We start from the raw sequence: 14,030 nt of genomic DNA on the forward strand, positions 1-14,030 counted from the left end.
TTCATAAAATCAAATTCAATGTAATAATATGATATGACTATTACTTCAACTAATCAACGCATTGAAATATTAATTGAAAATTAATTGCGATAAATATAATGAATTGTAGAAAGGGTCATAAACTTTTGTTTTGACTATACGTGAAGAAGATCTTAAAGAAGTTGTCTAGGGAGAGGATTGTCTAGGTCAATAGAGCCCACTCTAATCATGTGAATATGGCAAGCTCTCTCCATAGAATAAACATTGTTAATTAACATTCCGCATAATGTTCCTGTGGCTACCCAGAGGAAGACTTCAGTCACAGACTGTGGGATTCCCCTAAATATCGAGATAAAAGCGTCAAAATGACGTGAACCATTAAATTAATCGCATATTGCAACCATCAAAGCTACCCGTTATCAAAACTATTGATAAATTCTAGAAAAACTGCGACTTAAAATTGAATAATAAAAAAAAGTACAAAACAAAGTACAAAATAAGTTAAACAATAAGATAACTAATATGTGGATATTTCAAACTAATAAACCCTGTGCGGGTTTCTAAGGCATTGTTAAAAAACATCAAGTGTAAAATCTACACAATTTTTTAGTAATATGTGTCACAGTTTCTTTGAAGATCGTGCGCTAAGTTAACCTCGAGTTCGCAAAGCAAATTTTTGCGCACGACCTCTCAATTCCACGAATGTCGTGCTGAAAACTCATATTTAACGTACGCAAAATCGAAAAGAAGAGAATTTATTCAATAGTTATCATACATTGAGGCATTGTGGTATTAGTGGGTAAAGTGGGAATTTTTCGCACGCACGCACGCACGGGTAATACGTCCAATTTTCTGCGATACTTGACAGGTAATTTTAAGATCCCGCGTGAAGTGAAATTCGAGGACGAAAGTGAGGTTTGAGTGCGCAAAATGAAGTTTTACTCACAGTCGTCGACTCGCGCAAAATAGTCGAACGTTTTGTGCGAATTTTATTGATTAGGCCGTTTTTGGGGGGTTTTCTGATGAGGCGTGTGGTCATACTCGGGGGCTCGTGTCTCTGTTCAATGTCAAAAGTTGAGGAAAACAGATGCCCAGAGATTCAGTGGGTATATTCCTCATTTTGTAACATGCGGCTTAAGGTCCATTGAAGGTTCTCCACACTTCTGTGTGGCCCCGCTCTTGTTGAATATTTGTCCTCATGCTGTGTCGAATTACTCAATACTTTCTCCTCATGTGAGAGAAATAAATGTCAAAGCACGAAGACATATTTTTCTGTTTCAAAAATGCATGGAAAATATGTCCTAAAGTAAATGACTGAACACAGAAAAACAAAAAAGTCGCAATTATTATCACGAAAATAACATAAAAATTGCATTAATATTTTTACAAGTATTACTCCCCTCTAAAATTGAATTACGATTCATTAAAATCGTTTGATGCCTAATTTTTCTTAGATGTTATCAAATTGATATATATATATAAATATTTTGAAAAATCCTGATTAAATTTTTTTATTCCCAACTTAAATTACAAAAATACGCATATTTTCCCTCTTGATCGCCTGAATCGTCACGTAATTATTAAATAAATTGTTTCTCCTTTGGGGTTATTTTGTAGATAAATTCTGGTGGCGAAAATCCGGGAATTTTTTATCTCGCGAGGGATGCGAAAAATGTGCGTGTGCGCATTAACCATTGTTAACGATTTCACAATAATTTCTTTCATGAATATTCCTCGTGATGATTCAAAGGACACTTAAACTCCTCTCATGCACGTAATATGCACTCAAGTTCTTGAGTTATAAGCGCGATAAATAACGGTCTTTCCCCGCACCCTCTCCGTCGCTCGTGTGTGTGCCTCGTGGCTCCAATTAACGGCCCAACGCGTTTGTTTTTCTTATGAGAAAAACACCAAGGCAAAACCTCTCGCCTTCACACTCACTCATCTTTCATTCCGACTTTTTAATCACTATGCTCACATTTTGCTGTATTCTCATGTGAACAACGGCATTTTTCGACACGAGTGAAAAAAATGCCATTTTCCGCACATTGCACGCGCAAAACAACTGCTTTCCCATTGGTATCATAAATATTCATTATTACTTCATTATTTTAATCACGAGACCGAATGCGCGCTACAGCGCGCTGTGATGATAAAAATCAATGAAAATTTCAAAATTAAATGAGTTCTGAATTCAAATTAACCGCCTCAGATAACTGAACCAATGAGGAATAAGCGTGACAGCTTTTGGAGATATCGATAGTCTCGATAGTTTGCCTTTTTTATAATGGATTAGAATGATATTAAAATGATAAAGACAACATTTCTTCACGGGATTTTTCGACACGAATGAAGAAAAGTAATTTTTCCGCACGATTCACGGGCCAAACAACTCCTTTCTCACTAGGATCATGAAATTTAATTATAACTTCACTATTTGGATTACAGAATGATACTAAAATGTTAAAAACAACATTTCTCGACGGGATTTTTCAACACAAGTGAAAAAAAGTACAACTTTACGCACGCTGCACGCAGTAATCTAAATTTCAATCGTTATTCCGCGATTCCGAGAGTAATTTAAAATAAATATCAACCCAGGAAACATTACAATAACAATTAATAATAAAGATAAATATGAGAAGGAAAATAGTAAAATTGTCAGATGGATCATGAGACTTGAAAATTCCGGGGATAATTTCGCTTATCAAAGTATTACCTTGGAAAAAAAGGTAAATAAAGATGTAGAAACAGGAGCTGGATTTATCAGGAAGATAAGGAATATTGGGTGCAGTGAATATCCCTGGGATCGGTCGGTACTGCTTTATGACACCCGATGAACAACTCAGTTCCATTGCGTATTTATACACAATCTTTACGTTCCAGGAAGTCTGGGCTTTTTCGCAGATCATCAAAGGTCGGAATGTTTGGCACACCTTTTACTGTATCCGGGGGAAGCTATCGGATTTACCAACACTTGGACAAATGTCGGGGGTTTAAGGTGATAAGATTGTGGAGAAGGAGCAGACAGCGAGACTCGTGGGTTCGCTCACTGCGAAAAAAACCAATTTCATCATCACTCATTTTCAAAAGGTTGACATTTCCGCAAATTTACCGGGAATTATTGCAGAATTATGATGACACAGAGAGAAATATTTAGTAAAAATTACAGAATTTTCAGTTCACTTACCGATTACGGAGTCTATTTGAAAAAATTAAGTTACGGTATCGTAATTTTTCACCGATAATTCAGATAAAAATTACGGAATGCCGCAGAAAAATTCCGTGACTTTAGATAAAAATGACGTGACAGTTCCGTAAAATTTCCGACAACCACATTTCGCTTCAGAATTACGGAAAATACACGTAATTTTTACTGAATATTTCTCTCTGTGTACGGATTGAAGGTGATGATGCTGATTCCTATGATTACATTATTATTTTACTGGCGTGTCGTGGAAAAATTACACTGGAAATTTCAAGCAAAAAAACATGGAGTTTTTTACAAGGACAAAGTGACATGAAATTTTTAGAGAATTCTTCATTAACGATTCAGTTCACTTCTTGAATATTCTTATTGTCCTCCATTGGCAGGTCCATATGGCACTCAAAACCCGTAAAAATGGTCAGAACTCGAGCAATAATTTCCCGGAAAAATACATTGAAGATTCAATTGTATTTAATGTTGAATTCAGTAACAAAGTGGTAAGTGCATATTTTCCCGGGCCAAGTTTTTTCCAAATATCTCGGGACTGAACGAAAATATTGATATTTTCGTAATGACCTTTTCTGTAGCGCTGACCGTTCTCTCCAAAAAATGTATAGCCAAAAATATCGCTATCTCCCTCCAATAGCGAGATATTCGCTAATAACTGGTCTCGGAAAAACTGCACTTATTTTACCACGACAGAACTATCACGATCAATCTAAATATTTAATCATTCACTAAAAAATCAATTATCATTCAATTTAAAAAACCGATTTTCTCAATGAATGATTTTTTTTTTGCTTTAGAAATCCCTACAGAATTTATTAGCTTACAAATTACGCTTCACATTACAGTTGTAGTACATATTCATTTCTCAATCGGGTATTCCGTACAATAAGATTAAATTTTCAGATTACAGTCGCTCAACAACTTATCTATAGCTTTTATAACATGTAATTTCAATGTAGTGATCGTTTTGAATTTAAACTAAATTCAAACTCGCGTAATTGAGAATTGAGATGACTGTAGCGGAAATTCGAGAAATGCAAAAGAACATTGAGTTAAATAATTCTGGAGATTTATGAATAATTATAACGACCCGGGGATTCAGCAAATGTGTACCATGAAATGGACTATCCCCTGTCGGTGAAGTGAACCCGATGGAGGGAGGAGAGATAGGATGGACTTTTGCCGGCTTCGGATCAAAGGCGCCGCTATCGACTTTCTGAACGACATGAAGCCGCTTTATGCGCCTCTGCGTGTATATATGTACACATATATGTATTTTCACGTGTGTTAAAAGTATTGTCCTTTCGACTAGACTCGGTACCACCATCAGTCAAACGGATATTGGAATCCATAAACTTCAGTACGACATTCAATATTGACTAGTAAAAAATAAGACGAGTGAAAAATGACTTTATCGGTTTCGTAACCCAGACCGCAAGGCACATTTGACGACAGCCCATGGCCTTTTTCAATGAGTTCTTCCTAACCTTGTATTCACGGAAATAGTATTTTTCGACACAAGTGCGGAAAAATTTGTTTTTCGCCCGTAGGTTTTCAGTACGAGTCGAGGGGAGCGACATAATCGCGTGTGCGCAAAATACTTTTCGCCCATGGGATTATATCATTCGTTTTCGAAAAAAGAAAAAAGCAGTTTTCACGCGAGGCGTGCGGAAAAGTGTAGTTTTCCGCACTTGGGTGGGAAAATTAGAATATTCTTCTGTTGTTCCAAAAATAACTTCTTGAATCATACCTCGAATGTCGGAAAACAGATTGAACTGGAGCTGAGAGGTTACTCCACGGAGATATATAAAGCAAGCGCTTAAAGTTGCGAGAGGGGGTTAGATTTAACGCCCCGGGGGTTTCACTCCGACGAAGAGTGGAAACGTAGAGAACGGCAATTGAGGGAGTTTGAAGTCCCATTACTCTGTACAAAGCTGCCACCAGATTGCCGACGTTACGGTACCAGAGGCCGGAGGGGTGGGTTGAATTCACAATTCCTCGCAACCCCGCATTTCGCCTCTCTGTTTCCCTCATGAAAGTACTAGGAAGTTCGTTTGTATTCATGATTTAAATTCAATTGGCTTTTATCCTCGGTGTTTTCGTGACGGAGTCGACTATTCCCAGTTTGTTGACGCTGAGAAAAAATCTCAACGACGACTTTGAACCTGTAAAAAGCAGCGAAAGGGCTGTTTTCTTTTCATTTTTTGTCTGCAATGATAAAAATTGAAACTCGAAAAATTTGGAACCCCAAGACCCACTTTGAAATCATCTTCGGATGATTTGAAAATGGGTCCTGGGGTCCTTGGAGCCACGCGACGGTCCGGCCCCCCTCCTGGGTGTTTTATGATGGCCAATAATGTAACTCCGCAATACAACCATTTTGGGACCTCACTCACACCTATTTTCATTCCATAATGCCCGGTAACAAGGACGTGGAAATGATGACCCAAAGATCCTTCAACGATCACCTGAAAAACTTTCATATTTACAGCAGTCGCTTGAATGGGGCTCCACTTTTACGAGGGGGTCCAGCTCCCCCTGCCTCTCCCCTTCACCCTCCATCAGCAATCTGTTTGCTAGATTACTTATTTTTCATTAAAACCAATGGCGTGCGTCCCTCTGACCTTTCGGAAGGTCATGCAGAAATTTTTCAAAGCTATTATGCCTCTCTGAGGTTGGCACGCTTCTCGAATTAGTCATGGAAAATTTTTACGGTGAAAAAGTCATGCAGCGAAGAATCTAAAAGATTGAGTTAGAGTTGACGGAAGAAATATGAGACATGAAGAAATTTGATCTCATGATTTATCGCGTCGATTCGCTATTTCAGGGCCGATCTGTTTAATCAGCATGAGGAGAATTTGACAGTTTTCATTGTTATCCATTTATCCAGAAAACTATGAGTTTCAGAGGAAAATGCTAGAGGACTTTTTTGTGGCTCAGTAATTTCCAGATAGAAAATCTCTTTTGAAATTTCTTCGTAAAACTGATAGGTTTGGAGATTCGTGGGGATGAAGCTGAAAAGTTCGACTTGACGCCTCAGCATTCGCCAGTGACGTCTTGTCTCTGTCAAAAAATCATTAAAAAATTCTAATTTATTTAATTATCTATTACATTGTTAACGACTCTAATCATATTATATTTTGAAGAAATTTTGAGCTTTGAGGGAATATCAGAATTGAAAAGGCAAAATCTTATTCAAGCGAATGGAAATTTTATGGAAAAATTTCATTCTTCTTTCCATCACGTAAATTGGTTATTTTGGAAAAAGTCCGTGACATTTGTTATAAAATAAGCAATAACCAAGGGGCCACACTTCACGAAGGCTAACGGGAGTTGAAGCTGTCAATAAAAATCCTGAAGAAGCCCCGAGATTGGGCAAAAGGCAGCTATACCCCCGGTAGTTATGTCCCACCGTGGACCCCGAAAAGACTATTTCATGTTTATAATTCATCCTTACCCTTCGAAAAACGACTTCCAGGTTTAAAGCTGTAAACAGATTCGTCAAAGCCACGCGACCGATGACCCTGGAACCAACAACCTCCCGTCGCCAATTTCCTGTTACGAAAAATCAGAAGTTAAAAGTCAGAAATGCCACGCGACTCCAAGGTCTTCAACTTCTACCGACGCACATCCAATTTTCCCACTTCCAAAAAAAAAAAAAATATACAAACAAATCGCTAAGACAATTATTCGGTATCTTTAATTAATAAAGCAAAATTGGCAGCAGAAAAAGACCTCGAAATTTGACGTTTTATCGATGAAAATCGATTCGATTCCACTTCAGATAATGACTAAATGATAAACGATTCGATGGATCGAGATTAGTCTTTATAATAATCTTGATTTTAATTGATATTTCAAGAGTTTCAAAGGAAGATTTAGTAAAGAGCTTTATTAAAATTTGTTTATTTAAATTTATTAATTAAAATTCAGTTTTAAGATGCATCTTGAGGCGAAAAGTCTGAAGATCGGAATTTCCATCTATCGAATTGGATTGAACTGAACAGTTTTAGTTTTAATTTGCAAGTTGAATTATAAAAATCAAATTTGCTGCTGTGTTCGATCGACCCCTTTATGACTCTCGAATTCAAGTCTAGATTCTTATCAGCTGATAACGAAGCAGATTTCATCGACTCTTTTGCTTTGATGCGCACACAGGCGAATCTTTTGTTACGGTATATTAACGACAGATTTAGATCGAGTGATAACGATTTCATTTGTAATATTTTCCTGTATCAGAAGAGCGATTGCCACTCTACACTAGAAATAAAAAGTCAACCATTTTGTTAAAAAAAAGACACAATTAGTAATTTTTCGATATGAATTCCGATTAAAACAGGGGAATCCCCTGCGAAAATTCCGTGATTTTAGATAAAATAGTGGAATAACGGTGAATGTAATGATTATATTGAATAATTTAATTGAGCGACCGATAACGATCTGGCCTTTGTCGATAAAATGAAGAACGAAAATGAAATAAAGTACGAAATCGGTAAACACGAGGAAAAACGAGGGTTTTAATAAGGGGCTGATTAAGAAGCGTGTGTTTACGATGTTTGCGGAACATGGGATTCCCCGCATTTTCTGATGAAACGGATTGACTTTACGATAACAATGTGTACGAGGGGGTGCACGTGTCCGTTGAGATTTATGGGAGCATTGTGTACCTGTTAAGGGATGAAAGTATAACATAAGGGGGTGGAGTCTAGGCGTCGAAGAAATTTCATTGGGGGAGAATCATGCGCCCTATCAGGGGTGATAGCCCGGGCGAAACTTCCACGGTGGGGGAAGTGACGTCGATCGATTGGTCTTAGATATATTCGCAGATAAATACTTGTATAAAATACTACAACAGTCTAAATTGTCAGATATTTTTTTGCAATAGATCTACCCTAAAAAAAAACATGACGTACGATTTTTCTAAAAATATTTCAATCAGAAAAATCATTACTTCGCTTAACATAATAGCAATATTTATAGTAATAACAATTCTCTATTATTAGTATTATTATTGAAAATTTATATGTGGAAAAAATTCTTGAAACTTGGAGAATATTATTATTTTTATATTGTTGTAAGTTTCAATATTTTTTCTTGTGTAAAAGTAGAGAAATCGATGAGTTGAGTACTGAGCGATTAGTCGATTGACAGACTGTCGAGTAGGATTCTCCAAAAATAAAAAAAAAACGAAAATAATGTGAAAAAATCGGTAATAATAATGTACATCACCGAATCGGTTCAAAATTGTAATTGGCTGTGCTTCAATGATATTTATTATACTACATTCATAATGTTGTTAAACAATTAAAACAATGATTTTTTCCGAAAGTGAAATTTTTTTTCAATTTGACATTGAATCTGACAATAATTGAATGATTTTCAACAAGTCGCTTACCGTTTTAGATAGTGATCCTGTGATCTGAGAAAGACATTCGACAGTATCAATTACTACTACCCCACTTCAAATAAAAACATGTTCATATTACCCCACACTCCCCTATAAAAAAAACTGATAACTCAAAACATACGCTGCGCGCGCAAAAAGTGTTTTTTTTTCACTTGTGCCGTAATATCCAGTGCCCTGGGGATGAAGACATCCTGAAGGGAAGGGTACGGGTTAGAGTTTGCTGGGTTTTAGGGGCATGAGGGGGTGCATGGGGGGTTGTTTCTAGTGTGATGGAGATTTTTTCTCATGCAGAAGTGGAAAATTCAGTCCCACGTGTTTGAAAAGTGCCGGAAAAATAATCAAAATAACTGGAGCTCAGACTAACAGCTTGTCCTTGTTCCATGGAAAACAATAACAATGAGACCCTAAACTCCCTGACGTTTACCTGTTGGTGAATACCTGTGTAAACGGTCGTTACAGTTTTGCAACGGTTTCCAGGGCAAATAAGTTGGACTGGGGCTCGAGGGTATGAGAATGTTCGAGTTTTGACGAGATGTAGGGGAGAAGGTCGAGTTTTTCCGAATGATTTAGGGTATGTTTACCTGAAGCTAAGTACCTTGACGCGTCCCCTTCATGGATATTTTCGCTGTCCAGGGGGCGATATGGGGGACACTTGAAATAAGGACCGGTAACTGTTTTCGTAAATAAATAAGTGGGGGAAGTTTACGGATATTTAGAAAAGAGTTTTCACACGTGACAAAATGAAAAATTTCAGGACTATGTGCGAAAAACATATCGCCTGTCTAAAAGCGAAAATAAAAATCTGTTCTCCAATTCTTCTGTCAATTTCATTATTATTCATTGTTATTGAATTATTATTAATTCATTAATTATCTAATTATTGTAATACTAGAATTTCATATTTGGATTGTTGTAATTATTATAGCACCAGAACTGAATTATTTATTATTTAATATTGAGGACAAGTCCTGAAGATCTATTTTTCCGTAAATAAAAAATAAAAAATAAAACTAGAATTTCCATTATAATGGTCCATTATACTCGAAATATTCGATATAATTTAACGGAACATAAAATTGAATAGATCCGATAAGCAAGTTAGTGCAGAGATTTTGTTTAAATATTTCTGTATCTAAAGAAATCGGTAAGGAAATTTCCAAAATTTGCATTTTCTACCTTATCGATTCTTGAGAATGACTTGGCAGCTGCAATAGGATTTTCCCACATTATCGATTCCCTCCGCTGATAAGGAACGCAAGATTTATCAAGTGCTGGTAAAACAGCAAATTACTCGCTTTACAATCGGTAAATGATCGATCCGCGTTCAAAATTCAATCGATTGCCAACAGTTGTTAAAAAATTCACATGAAATCTTCTTTGTCTCATTGAAAATAAAAGATATGCTTTTTCATCAGTACCGGGAGTTTTATTATCATCTGCCTATATTTTAAATCAATCGGTGATCGATACGAAAATTCGATTTCGGAGAAAATCGGTCTCTGAAATCGTTAAGGAAAAAAATTAAAAATTAGCTGGATGCAGAAAATAGAGACATCAATCCATGAGTAATGATGCAATAAAAATTCCACGTCTTCATTACTCACAACTTTTACTCCGCGAAGTCCTTCCACATGAATCGACTTCCAAGAAAAGCAATTATCCTGCAATTACAATGAACACCAAAAACTCATCATCCCACTTTCCGCATCTTATCGAGATAAACCCAAGGGCACATAATCTCCGAAATAGCATTGTCCTCAGGATAAAGATGCCATCACCTGCGGTCGTCAAATTGGTGAAATAAAAATTGAAATAAACGTGGGAATCCCACTTCGCAAAGAGAACGTCAAAATAATAATTCAAATAGCGGCCACCGAGAGAACTTGCCAAATGATGAAAACAACAGAAAACAATGTGAAAACAGCTGGCAGTTGAAAATTATAATCCCTCTCCGGAAATTTGTGAACGAAACAAAGATATATTCAACATTAATTTCAAAACAGGTAATTGTGGGGTAATTGATCCATAAACTTACCCTGCCATAACGGTTTGTACTGGTGTTTCCTTTGATAGTGAAAGTAAAAGGTACGTTGTATATTTATGTGATAGCAAACAGCTTCGATCGTGATGTATAGTGTTTTCTCGCGTGTGTAGACACCGATAGAACTCTAGGTATCACAATCAATTCACTAATAAATAATGATTCTTCGATGAGTCGTATCGAACATTTTCTTCAATACTCTCCTGGCCTAGGGAAATTATTTTAAAAAATGCCTTTTAAAAAATTCACCAACTCCAGAACTTGGCAAATTTTCAGAGAAATGATTCAAATAAATTATTACTTTAATTATAATTTAGTTATAAATAAATATTACTTGAAGGTGTAACGGTGCATGTACTGTGGCAAGACATTGTTTATACAATTGTATAAAATTATGACAAATGTATAATAATAATAATAACAAATATTTTTGTTTGGCGTCAATATAATTTCGCGTTAATTTCCAAATATTAATTATCAGTTCAATTAACCAGATCACAATCAATTCAGTAATAAATACCGATTTTTCGATGAGTCGTATCGAACATTTTTTTAAATACTCTTCTGGCCTAAAAAAATTATTTAAAAAAAAGCCTTCAAAAAATTCAGCGACTCCAGAAAATTAGCAGGTTAAAAATATTCGGCATCAAAATATTTTGTTTAATTCCGAAACATTAATTATCAATCCGATTCACCACCAGAAACGGAAAATTGAAATGTCGATAATTACAAAACGTCTAATTACAAGAATTTGTTGCTATTTTTAATGGGAAAAAAAATTACATTCCTTATGTAAGAGTTGCCTTTTGGTCCCTACAGTTTAATTGATTTCTTTCCAGCTACATGCGACAATTCCTTTAACTCCGTTATTTCAGTAATTTCCTCCTGCAAAAAGTGTCTGAAATATCCCAATTATCTAGTTAATCGCACGTATGACTAATATAAACGGAAAGTCGTCGGAATTGATGCGGAACTGTAAAAACCTCGAAAATAAAAAGTCAATTGCCCCAATAATCCGAACAGGTTGAATTTACACCTAGACATTTCATTTTTTTTTTATTCTCAACTCAAGATTAAGGCTGATTTATCGCCATCGCTATCTCGAGTTGACGGAATGGAGATAATGCCTGAGACCCTGTACAATGATAAATAAAAACTTTAAAGTCTGAAACGAAGCGTGAATTACTTTATACCAGGTGTTTATCGAAAAATAAAATTATCGGGTAATGACGGTAAAGGCCTTGGACTAGGATTTTCCATTGGTGCACTGAGAAAATAATGAAAATAAATAAATCAAAAACCTTTGGCAAAAAATCATAAATTCCTCAACATAAAGAAAAAATATCTGCAAAGAAATTATGGAAAATCATGGAAAGTTATGAAAAATTGTGAAAAATTGTGGAAAATTATGGAAAAACAATAGAAGAATTTGATTTATTTACTGAATCCACTTCTGCAAAATAAATAAACTTCGTGGAAATAATATGTTCTTACGAATCGCCATGTGACGAGTACCTCGGTGACTCAAACATTCTCCCGATGAGGTTTTCTAAACTGATGCGCGAAGATTACTAAACCTTTAAAAGTGTTCACCAAGAGATACCCCAAGAGCTGATGGAAAAACGAGCCGTTCATTTTTTTGACATTCGTCATAAGAAAATATTTTTCGTGGCACGATAAAGCTGTTTAGGAATGCCCGAGTGGTACAACCAGATTATCATCAAGAAATATTAATGATGAGCATTGAAAAATACTTCAAGACTTTCTCTCGATTTGAAATTCACCGGAAATGTATATTTTTCTTCTCCAGAGTGTCTCCTCGGTTTATTTACCGCTGGCTCTCTTTTATACATTTGTGTTTTTTTTTTGCATCATGAAACAAATCTTTCTTAAAGTCTAAGTGCACGCCTACGACTTCATCTTGTCTTTGGTTTCTTCCAAGCTCTCGGTGTATTTTCGTAGCTCTTAGTTTCACCTCCAGACACCCCCGTACTCCTTTTTTTCAAACCGTCTGCATCCTCCTTTTTCTTTTATCCCTCGTTTTCTTTATTTCTGTATGCATCTGCAGTTCTTTCTTCAAATCCACTGGTGAATCTCAATCTTCATATTTTTTTTTCAATTTAGATAAAACAGCCATTGTATCTTCCAAAAATAGAAAGATGGGCCGATCTTCTTAAGGAAGAACTCATTGAAACGAATCCTTCTATCTCCAAAATTTCGAGTCAATTTATTCACAAAACCTTTAATCATTTATTCATTCAGCTTTTTTATTTATAAAAAAAGCTATTCCCTCGCTCAATAGTTAATTCATTTCGAAAGATATTCTAGAAATATCACAATAGCGAAGACTGAAGGAGAAAATCAAGATAATGTATCCAGAAAGTTGACATTAAATAAAATTTCTCATCATAAATTCGCATTCATCTGGACAACAGCGCGGAGAAAGGCGATTGTGCAATTTGAAGAAGAAGATGTCAATCTTCTAAATTTTCAAGTTAAATTTCTTTTCGCCAGTGACAACGGGACACCTGGCCACAAACAACTGGATATTAATACCCACGGAATGAATTAATAATCGACACACCCTAATATTTTTAAAGATCATCCTCAATCGTGTCAACCAATAACTCTCGGGATTAGTCAACGCTCCCTCAATTTCCAATTGGTCAAATTCCTGAGGATTTCCATTACAAAAAATGTTTAAAAATATATTCAGTATAATTGACGGGTTCTGGATTTATCAGGATGCTAGGGAAATTTCAACCGCAAACTTATAAAGCTTTAAATCACAATTGGCGTAAACGGGTTGAAATGCCTGCAAGATTACGCCAACAGCATTCATCGAATTCTCACCTTTCAATTCACGTTCTCTTGACTTTCTCAAGGGATAAGTACATCAAGTACATACAGCAAAAAATATATCATTCTCTAAATATATTTTTTATTATTAATTCACTGCAAGATATTCGTCGTACATTAAATCCAAAAGAATTCATTTCAATAATTTCAAATTATGTCCCAATAATAATAATTCATCTATCAGTTATAATAATAATAATAATTGTTATTATTATAATAACAACAATATTATGAATACATATATTATAATAAATATAATATATATTAATAAATATAATGAAATATAATAAAAATAGTGTAAATATAAATATAATAATATAATATATGTTATATTACATTTACAATTATTATAATAATAATTATTATTATTGTTATATTATGTCTATAGGACATGGCGAATGAATGTCGGTATTTTTTGCATAAACAAACTCATCCCTGATGTGATATGATGGAGAATAAATAAAATAATTGAAATAACTTAACAAAAATCGGAAATAATAGCAATAATAATAACAGAACTCTCTATA

This window comes from Fopius arisanus, unplaced genomic scaffold (genome assembly GCF_000806365.1).
Source record: "Fopius arisanus strain USDA-PBARC FA_bdor unplaced genomic scaffold, ASM80636v1 scaffold00013, whole genome shotgun sequence".
Taxonomy (NCBI): Eukaryota; Metazoa; Arthropoda; class Insecta; order Hymenoptera; family Braconidae; genus Fopius; species Fopius arisanus.